This window comes from Pyxicephalus adspersus, chromosome 3 (assembly GCF_032062135.1).
Source record: "Pyxicephalus adspersus chromosome 3, UCB_Pads_2.0, whole genome shotgun sequence".
Classification (NCBI taxonomy): Eukaryota; Metazoa; Chordata; class Amphibia; order Anura; family Pyxicephalidae; genus Pyxicephalus; species Pyxicephalus adspersus.
Genome location: NC_092860.1, coordinates 36,239,062 through 36,253,610, shown reverse-complemented (window position 1 = coordinate 36,253,610; position 14,549 = coordinate 36,239,062).

The window sequence follows — 14,549 nt, the reverse complement described above, 5'->3', positions numbered from 1 at the left end:
TTCGCGCTTCCAGCGAGCGCGGATTTCATTGATGAATCAGGGGCAAACACTGCATGGTCACAATCAGGAACATTTCTGTAGACAGTAATGGCACATTCAGAAACACATGCACAAAGAAACAGTCAGTGTTTTACTGAAACAACCAGAAATGTTTTCACAGACACAACCAGTGGCGTACTGACAAAACCACAGACATGTTTGTGGAGGCACAATTACTGATGTACTGACACAACCGGAAGCATGTCTACAGAGACGCAATATTGATATTGCCATAAACATGTCCCAAAGAAGAATGCATTGATTAACTGACAAACCAACCATGCAACACAGCTTGGTAAAAAAACACATATGAATTCCCTATCTTCCTATGAGGGCGAGATCTCTGGTTGCTGTTTTGGGTCTGTGGGATACCCATGTTGTGTATGATGATCCAGTGTTATCACATTAAACACATTACAGTTAAAAGAAATACTGAGTATTTTCTTTACTAGTAGCACTAATTGGAACAAAAAAGCTATAATACAGTCTTTACCCAAGACAAAGGTTCACAGAGCATTATGGATGTTCTAAATCCACACAGCTTTATAAAGCCTAAACTTCTGGAGCAAGTTTTTTGTTGATATGCAAAAGAATGCAAACAATTGCAGAGTTTGTCTTGGTCATTAAAAAGTTACAACTAAAAGACCTCTTCTGCAAGTCATGCAAACCGCCCTCCTCTACCCCATCAAGCCTCTGTCCTGCACACAAGCAAGCAGGGAAGCCCTGTTCATATCTAGGAGTTGTCCATATGTCCGATGTCTACCTGTATATATGTTTCAGCCTGAGATATTTAGATCTGTATACTGCATAACAACTAAAGTTATACAGATAAAAAGGGTGAAAATCAGCCTAAAACTTCACTCGCTAACTAGCATGAAAAGAAAAAAAAACACAACAAATGTTTATATACAGTATAATAGTACATACTTATTAGGTACATGAAAAATCCTTGGAGCATTTTAGATATCAATCCTGACATAATAAATTAAGTAAGAAAATATGTAAAAAACAACATTTATGATATTGTCTGCAACAAAACTTAATACCATACTGTTACACTGATTTTTTAAATCAAGCAGCCAGGTTGTTTATTGTAGAAGAGATTGGCAATGTCCCTTCTGCAATAAAATGTACTTACCCGTCTACAATCCTTTCTGAAAAGTATATTGAGTTGTGCATGCACATCTAAATGTACAATGTCAGGTTTCCCAACATACCCCCAGCCGCTGGGAATGAATTAACTGCTTGCCAGGAATGAATTACGTCCTTGTGGGTCAAGTTAGCCAAAGACCCAAAAAAGACCAGGTGAAGATGGAATGAGGGGAGGTGAGTGTGCCTAAAAAAATTAAAAGAGCCAAAACAATTTTTAATTGCCTGTCCCTTTTGTAATAAACAATCTGCCTGCTCATTATTTTAAATGTTTAGCTTTACTTTAAATATAAGTCTAGTCTGTTCACATGTTTGCACTTCCATTGAAATCTTATATATAGGAAAGTACTGAGAAATAACTATACATCAGAATGACATATTTTAAACTCATATTCTGCTTTTGGATCTCCAGGTTGGTGTAAGTCAAGTTTTTCACCCTTTACACAAAGCAAGAGGTTTTTGTTATTTTTGCAGTGAAATTGGTATGTTTCATTGCCAGCATATTTCTGGATGAAAAGATATGTGCTATCGTTTTCTTCATTATCAATTTTCTGAAAATAAAAAGAATAGTGAAGATGATTATTCATGCATTCATTGCATTACATAGTACACAAGACATTCCACACAAAATATGCATGGCTGAAATAAAATTGCAATCCCTCATCAACCACATGAAATATGTTCTCTTCTCAGTTGTCACTTAATTAGAAGCATTTAATAAATGTAAATTAAGAAATGTAAAGCTTGCAATGCTAAAAAAAAAAAAAAAAAAAGCCAGGACGTTAGAAAGAATTGCTGAAGGAGGACACTTGAAAAACACCTCTGGCTTTGATGGTACCTTCCTCCAGACACAGTAGTGATATAGAGAATAGAAGATCAAAAAGCAACAATCTTGTTATGTAATATTATTACAACATACTAGAGTGCATCTGAGCAAAATATAAAAAAGTAGTATAAAACTCTGAATGTCCCCACGTTTTGATACTGTACCTTAAGATGTACTCCTTTCGGGGACTCCGTGTATACTAGCTGGAATGCATCATTGTTGGTTTTGAAAAGCAATGCTACTACATGGTCTCTCAGTCCGGCTGGTTCTGCATAATAGATTATGTCGCACTTACCTGGATAAAGAAAAACAAAATCCATTATTTGCATCAGTGTTAAAAAAACCAAAAAGAGATCACTATTTGTATGAAACCTAGGCTCCTGTCAATCAATCAATTATAGCAAAATTTGTCATGAACACATGTTTTTGGTGATAAGATAAATGGTATTATCTTTGCTCAGGCTTCATCCAGAGTTTAGCATCCATTTTCTTGAATGAGATGCTGGCACAGAAGTAACACAGTTATGTAAATGTAACTGCCTGTGCTGTTTTTTGTCTTTCTTCTCAAATGCCTGACATTGATTAGCTCCCCAGCTTCTACCTTTAGACCGGTGTTTCTTAAACAGGGTTCTGTAGAACTCTGGGGTTTCTCCAGAGATTGCGAGGGGTTCCTGAATCAATGAGGAATTTGTGGGTCTGACACCAATAATCAATATAGATGCATTCCTCCCACTGACCACTAGAATTGTGAATACAGTAATTATAGCAGGGGTTCCCAGTGACCTGAAAGTTATTTCAAGGGTTTCCCCATAATAAAATGGCAGAGAAAGGCTGATTTAGATCCTCCACTGGAGGATAGGAGACTAAGAAAATGCTGCTTCTTGACTGCAAACATGGCTCCACCGGCCAACATCACTTACCTAGAGCTCATTGTTTTTTTTAATGATGAAAGGTTTATTAACACTTAATATATACTTTTGCTGTATATTGTGGCATTGTAAAACAACATTTTTGCAGTATTATATAAAATGTATTTTTTTCCTAATTTAATGTTATGGCTATTTAGATAATGACAGTATATTTATGTTTTTTTCATTTGTTTGTAGAACTAAAATGGTTTGGAAGTGGTCCCTTCAAGATAAGTCTTGTACCTTCAAACCATACGGCTTCACATTGTTTTTATTTAACTGATTTAAAAGTTGTTTCTTTTAATTAGAATTCTTTGTCTCATATAATTCCATTTAGTTGTGGAGAAGTGGTTCAACAACCTGTGACTGGAAGCAATGCTGACAGTTCATTTCCAGTTCAAGCAAAGAAGACTTTAATGATACTATGAAAGCCTTGTCTATGTCTTTCTAGGATTTTTCTGTTTGATACATGGCCAATGTTTTCAGAAAAAAAACATACTCGATAAGTACAAAGAAAAAATATGACATGAAAAACTGCTAAATCATATCCTAGCATATGATAAATGCGCAGGTTAAATAAGCTGTCAGAGTTTACTGATGCATTGCTGAAGTTTTATTAAATGTAATGCCGCATCTGCATCTGCAAAGATTTATTAAGCTTGTTGCACAAAGCAATGTAATCTGGGGGCTGAAGACATGAATGCACCATTTGGTCTACGTGGAGTAAAATTAGGTAACAAGAATGAAGGCGTTCTGGTAGATGACTGATTAAATAACAATATCCAATAATAATATAGATGGTACAATAAAGCCACTGACTGGTAGTCACACTACTGTGTCTACTATGAAGCAGCTTACTGGATGTAAAGTGTGTTTTTTGATGCAAAAACAAAAGTCTGAAGATCTTAGATTTAAGTCAGGGTTTCCTATTACAAACAATAAACATAAGTACTCCGTGCCCTCCATGACCATGGATGAAAAATTACCCTTGCAGATTAAGTGGTCAAAGACTGCTGATAAATCATATATAACACAGTCTTTCACTTGCTTTGAGGTCATTTATATTTCAGATTCCTTGAGTCAACAAATTGTTTTATGAGGCTACAGAATATGACCTGACCTGCCAAAAGTGTACAGACTTAAAGCATACCTAAACTCAGAAATTTCACTTTACATAAAAGAGTAGATAACCCTTTTATGTTAGGTAAAAAAATCTTTTTTTTTGTTTTTTTTAAAGTGCAACACCCTTTTGCATGCACAGTAAGATCTGCAAGTTTTTTTTCCATCCTACGTCACGCAATCTTGCGCAGAGAAGAAGATGGCAGTGCCTTGAGGTCGGCTCGTGGACGGATGCCGGGACGAGGCGGGACCCGACCGGAGAGACCTCCAGATGGATCAGACTTTTGTTTTAGGCGGTTTTGGTTTTAGTTCCTCTTTAAGATGTCACAGTAGCCAATTTTGATATGCTGCCCTACACACAAATATATTCTCCTCTTTCACAGGGAGAAACTCAGTGTCAATATATAAGGCTACCAATTAGACATGGATTCATTTGGTTAGTATCGGTAATAAAGGCTGGTTGTTAACAGCCAAGTAATACAGCATTTAACTGCAGAATATAAAAGGCTACCTATATATAAAAAAACAAATCACTGTAAAATTCCTGTATTTCTTGATATCTAATCTACATTATTCGATATTCCCACAAGAAGATATTATTGTCATACATAATGTTTACACAGGTGACAATCTCATTGGTAACGCCACCTGTGTTTGCTTTGCCTTTCAGTTTTCTGCATAAAAGTAATTGTAAAGGAATATTTTTCCACATTTTTGGATGAAACAATTGTATTCTAGATATTTTAGTGAATGTGGTACACACAATATTTAGAGATTACCTTCATCGCTTTCTTCTTCTAGGTAACACACCATTGCTTGTAATATGTACGGATTTGCAATAACCCACTGTTGGTTGGTTGCAGTTTGTATGTAACAGGTCTTCCGAACAACTGAAATAAAAAGACAGAAGTTAACGTATACAAGATCCAAGACGAAGCCTAAAATACTTATGCTAACACCAATAATTTTACAGCTCTAAACGAAAGATTTGTTTTAAGCTTTTAGTAGTAAAGTAAATTTCTGATTGATTATTTCAGGCTTTGGCTCCATTCATCTCAACCTAAAACAAATTTAGCTGATCGTGGTCATGTTGAAGATAGATAAAAATCTTCTTGATGAATCTGTCACGAATGACAGGGAGGGGAGGGTAACAGGAAGGTGTATAAACTACTAGGCCTCAAATACCTAGGGAAAAGGGAATGGTCACCCCTTGCAAAACCCTAATCCAGCCCTGACTCCTAACCATATGAGCATCCCCTGAAGGTAGGGATACTCATACCCAGGAACCTAGGCCCTGCTAGCCCTGCACAGCCCTAGCAGTAGGGTCTGGTTTGAGACTGCTGGTCCCTTCCCCTATGAAGGACCCAGTGTCTCCCTGAGGCCTAGTAAACAACAAATACCTAAACAAAACACCAATACACCAAAAGAACAGCAACTTATCCTATAAGCAGAAATCAACAGGAACTCAGAATGGCAGGACACTCCAGCTATTCACATCCCAGTAGTGAATATTAACCCCACAGCATGAAGTGTGAGGCCAGACTAAATGGAAGAGCAGTAATGAGCCCCAGCTGCACCTGATACAAAGGGAGTGGTCATTACCAACAACAACACAGCAACAAGTAAAACCAAAGAGGCTGTCAGATAATCACACATGCAGCTAGTCTGACAGATCCTCAAACTTCTGTCACGGAAGGGACCGTGACAGAATCCTTGAGTGCAGGAATGACCTGTCAGTAGATAATGGGCCTGATTTATTAAAAATCTCCAAGGCTGGAGAGAATACACTTTCATCAGTGAAGCGGGGTGATCCAACAAACTTGGAATGGATTTGGCCAAGATTGAAAACATTTGTTAACAAATAGCAAATGACTTAAGAAATCTATTCCAGGTTTGCTGGATTACCCAGCTTCACTGATGAAAGTGTATTCTCTCCAGGCTTGGAGAGCTTAATAAATCAGGGCCAATGTCTCCACAGAAAGAGGAGAAAGTTGTGGTGCTATTTACATTTTCTTAATATAAAAATGCTACCCTAAGTGAGCACAATACCAGGGTGTCAGATACCAGTACAACAGTGTACTCAGAAGTTTGGTCCACTGGCCTCTATATGAGGGATAACAAGAGAAAGCAGGAATGGTAAGGTTTTCTGATGCTACCACTAGAGATCTACCTAAAAATTAATCTTTTTTCAGCAAGTTAAAAAACAAAAACATTGAATGATGAATACAGGCATTGTGGATGTATAGGTGGATTAGTGTTAACAGTCTAGTTTGTGCCCTTGTTAACATCTCATATCTTCCTTTCAACACTTGTTGAGCTAAGAATGACCTGATAGGACATAACCAGAACTTTTTTTCTTGACAGGTCCTTGAGCAATGAACAACTTGAGCCTCTCATGTCAGCTTCAGTGACACCAATGTAACTTTTGGCTATCTGTAAGGGTGTTATTCTTCCCAATGACTAGCAATGTAAGAGGCATTGTTCCCAATGACCACCACTCTAATGTACTGTGAGTTCTGGAAAAAGTTATTTTTTCCTGAAGACCTGAATGTTATTTCAAGGGTTCCCCATGTAAAGTTTGAGAAAGGCTCATATAGTATAACAAGGATGTTTAGCCAAAATTAGCTAGTAGTGGTCATGTAACAATCTGAGATCAGTGTATATTTGTTAACTACAGATATCATAGAAATCAGTGCTGATGCAGACATTTTCTGGTGATGTGTAAAAAATACAAGTTTTTCTGCTTTCCTGACTCTTCCTCATGCAGTTTGCATTACTTGCACAAGAAATCTTTTGCTAAACACAGCAGAGACTCTTATGCAACCTCTTGTAACTCTTTAATTACCAAGACAAACTCTGCAGTTGTTTCTTTTTGCATATCAAAGCACAGCTTGCTCCAGTAGTTAATGAATGTCTAGGCTCCATAAAGATTTTTTTTTGCTTTGTTTGTGATTAGCTTACAGTGGGGATTTTTTACAGTAACTGACACCACTCTGCCTAATATTATGTTGAGACAAACATTTGTCCTAATTGCATTTATTAAAATAATGTACCTGTTCCGACTTACATACAAATTCAACTTAAGAACAAACCTACAGTCCCTATCTCGTATGTAACCTGGGGACTACCTGTACTAACTTTTATTTTAGTTACAAATACTTTCACAAATAATTTTCCCTTGTTACAATTGACACATAAAGAAAAAAAACATTGAGGCTCCGTCTTTCCTCTACCCTAATAAAAAAAAAACAAAATAGAGATTTGCCCTTACGTCTCAAAATCATGGTTAGTGGGACAGAAATGAGGGAAAATCATTCAGTGGGCTCTATATAACCCTAAATAACAGTATATCCTAACAGAAGTTCTTCTCTTTTCCCATTCTATCCATAATTAAAAGTAGCACACCAGGAACCGAAAAGTGTGCCTTAAATTTTCGACAATTTTCAATGGTATATTCAAAAGACCCAAAGGTACAAATAACAAATTCATTGTCAGGGTTCACATTTTATTTATGTTCTGTTTGTTTATGATGTTTTAATTGCTGACAGAATAGAAAAAAAACAGTTGGTCATTTTAGCTAAATTGCAGGCTTTATAAATTATATTGTGCTTAGTTGTTTGGTAACCCATACCAACCAATCAGAATTTGAACTACTTAACACTAAAAAAGAAGTTTAGTTGATTCCTGTAGGTCTACGTTAATCACACTACATGACACTTCATGTAAATAATATTTTTTGATGTAAACAGTAACGTATACAATTTGTTCATACAGATATTAAAGCATCAGGTACGTGAAAGTCAGTGTGGATGTGGGAACTTTGGCAATAGAACTATTAGACCTATAGGCAATAGAACTATAGGTAATTGTACTATTTTTCCTTTTATATGACTTAGAGTTTACAAATTTTGAAAAATGATTATAAAATATAATAATAAAAATAAACCAATAAACCAATATATCTAATAAACAAACATTTAACAAACTGATTTTGAACAGGATGGAATATCGTTTTCACCACAAATATTTCACTGCAGATGGTATTAATATCAGCTACATACATTCAGTAGTGGTAGTTTGTAGTTTATAGCATACTTTTTTTAAATATATTTTGTATTTTACTAGAACAAGAAAAAAAATCTTCACTTTATTTAAAATAGCAGCTAAAGTGCAACTTCAGTTCAGAACACATTTTCATTTAAAAGGTTATGTTTTGATAGAAAACAGCTTTCTTTTTTAATAACAGATCAAAATTCAAGACTGCACAATAACCAACATCAAGCACAAATCAGCTACAATAAAAAGTTAAACCTAGTGGTTTGTTGGGAAGGTTGTTAGCTTTATGAGAATAATTGTAATACAAAAGAAATACTTACGTTGGTTGGCCATATTCAGTGTTGTTTGTCAATTTAAAAAAAAATTGTATCCTTCTTCCTGCATATGAGAAAACAAAAATTTGTATTACACACTGATGATAGAAAACTTAAAAAAAAAAGTTTCTTGCTGTTTTGACTTAATACATACTTTCTTGCAGTAGGCAAAGATCTGAAATAGGCAGTTGGTGTTGCACTGGAAAGCAGTGTGATATATCTTGTAGAAAACTGATGCCTTCTTTATAAACCCTCACCAAGTTTTTTTTGTATATTCTCCACCCACTTCACAGTATTTTATCTTGAAATAACCTTATCTTATAATGTATTACACAATACACTTATGTTACTAATTTAGCGTTTAAGTATAGTACTTTAAAGTGGCCTGGCAAGCTGCTTTTGCACCTAATTATTATTATTATTAATAATAATAATAATAATAATAATCATAATAAACAGGATTTATATAGCACCAACATATTGTTGGTGCTATATAAATTGCTATACATTAAATAAGGGGTTGCACATGACAGACAGACAGTAACTCAGGAGGAGGGGTGGACACTGCCCCGAAGAGCTTACAATCCAGGAGGTGGTGAGGTGTTTTTATGTGGCCCCTGTTTTTTTCTATTTTCAATGTAAAATAAAAGAGAACTTACTTATGTTAATCAGTGTTTTAATTCAGGAAAAAGATACATTTCAGAAAAAAAAACATAACAATATCCCTCTAATGGAAATGATACCAACATAAATAATTGTGCAAATCAAAGCTAGGAAAATATTATGATTATGCATATAATATACATTAGCATGGAAGTAAATTTTATAATTCTACTTTCTTCTTTTTAAGGTTGTAGGTGGGCAGGCATTAAGTGGTATTCAAATGAGCCCCCTACAACCAAGTCACAGTACCAGGGCATGGGCTCTGCCAAACCAGGCCACAGCCATCCTTGTCAGCTTCGACAGTTTTCACTCTGACAGGATGGATCTGTTTCCTCTCCTCTCATTTCATTCAGCTAATCACACAAGCCAGCTTCCCAGACTGGTTAAGCGAAATGACAGGATAGGGCACAGATCCTTCCTGTCACAGCGAGGACTGTTGAAGTTGAGAAGGACTCTGTGACGTACACTTCACAGCGTGTATGATACTTAGAAACATCAGACATTGCAAAAAATCATGTTTGCTGTTCTTCTCATATGTGATGAAGTGCTGTACATTGCTACAACCCACTTCTGCAAGCACTTTTGTCTCATTCTGTACACCGCCCCATTCAGTGTAAGGAATGCAGTCAGCAACACAACAGATAGCAGCAACGGTGACTTTGAGTAAAACATATGACCACCTAATTGAACAAACCCATAATAATGCATGAGTGTCGTCCAGTCATTCATACTTTGAGTGTGTGCCCTCTAAGTGGGCATGTAATCAGTAGTTTGGGCTCACAAATAATGGGCCCACAAGGAAGACCACCAGGGCTAGACTATGTAGGAGGATGGAGGAAACATTGGAATGTGGAGGGGGTAGGGGGAATCTTTCTTTAACACAGGAGCATTCAGAGAACCATTACACTTACATATATATATATTAGCAGCAAACACAATTCAATTTCAGGGTGCTCTTCTCAATTTTTATTTGCAAAAAAACTCCAGTTTCTAGGGTTAAGAAAACACAAAACCTCTCGTCTCACTTGGACACTCTGCAGAGTTAGTGGTTTACTGAAGTTGATTTACTTTGCCAATTCAAACTCAGAGAACAGACTGACAAGATTTAAAAGTCTTTCTTGTCCCACACAGGAACATTTTTTTGTATAATCTGTTTAAACAACAAGAGAGTACATAAAAGAAGGGGTACAATACATGTTCAAACAATAGGGCAAACAGTTTTTTTTAGAACGAGGAACAGTAATAATAAAATTCCAAAATCCAAGGAACATGCATTTTAAGGTTCAACTTACTAAAACATCTTCCCTGTCTTACTAAAATGTTGCTGCAATAAGAGACAAATAAATGTGTAATCCTATTTCAATATTTGGACAGCAAGCGGAAGGTGAATAATCAGGTATCATCTGACGCAGATCAAGAGGTATTGCCAACTTGATATCAGCAATATCCCTTGTTCATAAAAATAATTTGATTTCTGATGGAAGTTCAAAATCATCCATCAGATGTTTGTCATATGCAATGTTTCACAACTGAGTCTCCTGTATTGTAATAGGAGCTGAGCAAGAAAAAAAATAAAATCCTGTTAAGTTTGTATTGGTGTTTTGGATTTCCAGTCTAAATCAAAGCTAAGAAAATGAAAAATCCAACAAGAATTGAAATATGCAATATTTTGTAGACAAAATGTACATATGTATATTTAACAATTTTAGTACTTCTATGTATTCTGTATTCTATGTGTTCCACATTTATCAGTGATCAGTTTAAAAATAGGACCTTGACTGTATTAGTTTTTGATGACCTACTTTTTTTGTGTCAATCAACTTTATTGAGTTTTCGAGAGAAAAAAAAAACAAACATACAGAGCAAACATTAAAACATAAAACACAGATTTCTTATTTACCCGTAACGGCATTGGCTTCGTATGAGCATAAAATACACAACCTAGATACAGCATATACTCTGATAAACATAGTAATAATCTGACAAAGCCCTCATGAATCAGAATAAGATAAATCAACACAAATATACAAAAAATAACATACTCATAGAAGCATAGAACATAAATAATGCTCTAACAATCTTAAACCGCCTATATTGATATATATGTGTGTACTCTTTTAACAAAGAACAATAATAAAAAGAACAATGCAGCCCAAGGGGGAGGGTTGGGAAGGGAAGGGAAAAAGAGAATGTACACCACACAAAGTTGGAGGAAGTATGAAAATACCCTCAATACAAAGATAGCACCCTAACAAACATACAAGAACATTAAGATAAATACATTTGGAGTCGCGGGGATTCTTTAAACCAATCCCACCTGGACCAAACTATTTTAAATTGCTCCATTCTGTCATCATCTTCCGCCACCGGCATTTCCATATGGCGGATTTTTTCAAGTTCGGATACCCAGTCAGCTATAGAAGGAGCAACAGGCTGCCTCCACAATCTCAGGATAAGAACCCTAGCTGTGGTAAGAAAATGACTTAGGGCACTTCTTTTAATGCTTTTAAGCGAGCCCGGGATCATGGATAAAAGAGCCACATGAGGGGTGTTGGGTACGGTAGAACCGGAACAGTCATTAAATATCTGAATAATCAGATCCCAGAAACGAGATATCTTTGAGCATTCCCACCAAATATGAAGCATTGTCCCCCTATGCGTTAGGCTTCGCCAACAGCGATCTGAGTTTGTGGGTGAGATTCTATGCAGATCCACAGGACAACAATACCATCTAGACAAAATTTTATAGTTAACCTCCTGGGCTTTACAAAGCAAAGCCAGCTTGTATGTGAGGGTAAACGATGTTTCCCAGTTGTCTCCAGTTATGAGACCAGTCAATTCCCTCTCCCAATATCTGGTGTATATAGGGGCTATAGACTCAGGATTTTGTGTGAGTGGCTCATATAGCCTTGAAAAAATATGGGGAGGGCGAGCAGGTGAGCTAACTAACTGCTCAAATTCCATCAAATTTCTGTGTAGTAAGGATGGATCAGTAAAAGAAGCTACTCACTGCTTCTAGCAGCACTCATTCCTTCAACTCCCGACTGAAACCAGTCTGTCAGGCGCACTAATACCGATGCCCTATAGTATGAGACAATATCAGGGGCCCCCATTCCTCTTCTACATTTGGATTTAACCAATATGCCGAATGCCAATCTGGGGCGCTTCTTATGCCATAGGAATTTTAAAAACAACCTATGTATTTTACACAGATATGCAGTTGGTAAAAATATGGGAACTGTTTGGAATATATATAACAATCTGGGGACAATATCCATTTTTGGAGTATTTATGCGAGCGAACCAGGAAAGAGGCAGGGAGTCATATTTCTGAAGGTCAGATTGAATTTTACTATATGCATGGGAATAGTTAGGTGAGAACAAAGCAGAAGGGTCCGATGGTATCATTATACCCAAATACTTAATGACATTAGGACAAATCCGAAAGGACATATTATTGTGTATAGTAGACATTTGATTCGAGTTTAAGGTAATGTTTAGAAGTTCGGATTTGGAGTAGTTTACCTTGAAGTTGCTGAGTAAACCGAATTCATAAAATTCCTTCAGTACCGAAGGTATCGTGACATGAGGGGATGTTATATAAAGCAGAAGATCATCTGCGTATAAGGAGAGTTTATAATGGGTATCTCCTATCTTGATCCCTTTAACATCCGGATTGCGACGCAAGGCCACAGCCAAATTTCCATAACTAGGGCATAGAGCAATGGGGAAAGAGGACACCCCTGTCTCGGGCCGTTCTTGATTTGAAAAGAATCAGAAAGGGTGCCATTAACCCGTACCCGGGCCCTGGATGAGGAATACAATGCAGCAATTCTAGAGACCATACTGGGGCCCAGGCCTACCTGACGTAGCGCTGAATACATAAACTCCCAACGAACCCTATCAAGGCCTTTTCAGCGTCTATGGACAGTAGGCACATAGGATTACCTGTAGACTTAGCAAATTGGGTCAGCAGGATAGTCCTAATAGTATTGTCCCTGGCTTCCCATCCATAGATAAATCCGGTTTGATCCAGATGAATCAATAAGGGCATATGAGGAGATAACCTATTGGCAATCAATTTAGAAAAAATTTTTGCATCAACATTAATCAATGATATGGGTCTATAATTAGAGCAAACCGTATGATCTTTGCCAGGCTTAGGAAGGACCGTAATATGAGCTTCCAAACTCTGTGGAGGAAACGGCGTATCGACGGAGATGGAAGAGAACACCTTAGTCATAAAAGGGACAAGATTAAGGGCATGGAGTTTATAGAACCGAGGAGTAAAGCCATCAGGGCCAGGGCTTTTCCCAGTCGGTGTAGCACGTAAAGCGGCAGAGACCTCCTCCTCGGATAACGAAGTCTCCAATTGCGATATCACCTCAGAATCTAACGCCGGAAGGGCTGTTTTAGTTATATAATCTTGCAGGGAGGATGGACTTGCATGGGCAGGGCGGATTTGATAGAGATCGGCATTGTATTTATGAAAAGTTTGCACGATCTCCTTAGGGATGGATGTCAAGCCGCCATTAGCAGTCCGGATAGATGGAATATAGATAGTGGATGTGCGAGGGTGTAAGCCCCGCGCTAACAATCGGCCACATTTATCCCCATACTGGTAAATTAATTTGCGGAAGCGATCCTGGTGGTGTTGGTATGCTAGGTCATACAGCTTCAGAAGGTGAGTCCTAGCAGCAGTCAGTTCTAAAAATACAGCTGGGGCCATGTTTTGTTTATGTAGGCGTTCCAAGGAGCGAGTGTAATATCCTGCAATCTGATCCTTTTAAGCCGAGTTCCTTGTTGAATTAGGACCACTCGAACCACCGCCTTCATAGCCTCCCATTGCAAAGGTAGGGGAGTGGGGTTCGAAACATGGTCCCCTATAAAATTGGTAATTGCTGCTAAAACCGCCTTAGCACAAATAGAGTCCTTAAACAGGGTATCATTACACCTCCAGGTCCATTCTCTAGGGCCCATTTGAGGAATCTGGAGTGAGAGGGATACTGAGGAATGATCGGACCAGGGACAAGATTCTATGGAAGTAACAGGATTCCAATCAAGTACAGAGTGGCTCGCCAAAATATAATCTATAGGGGAGTACATATTGTGTGGGTTGGAGTAAAAGGTATAATCTTTGGCGGTGGGATGCAGAGTGCGCCACATATCTTCTAGTCTAAGATTGTGTAGTCTAGAACGAAGGGAGTTCAATTTGGAATAGGAGATCGGAGTTTTCCCGGTGGAGGTATCAATCCGGGGATCCAGAACACAATTCAGGTCACCACCCACTATGATAGATCCCTCGGTGGACCCCTTCAGATTCGCCAGATACTGCGTAAGAGCTACAGTGGGTTGATGATTAGGCGCCTAAAAAGAGGCCAATGTAAATTTCTCATCCCAAAGAGAAATTTTGAGGATCAGAAATCTGCCCTGTGGACCGGAGCTGGAGTCAAGTATCTAAACAGGTAACATTTTA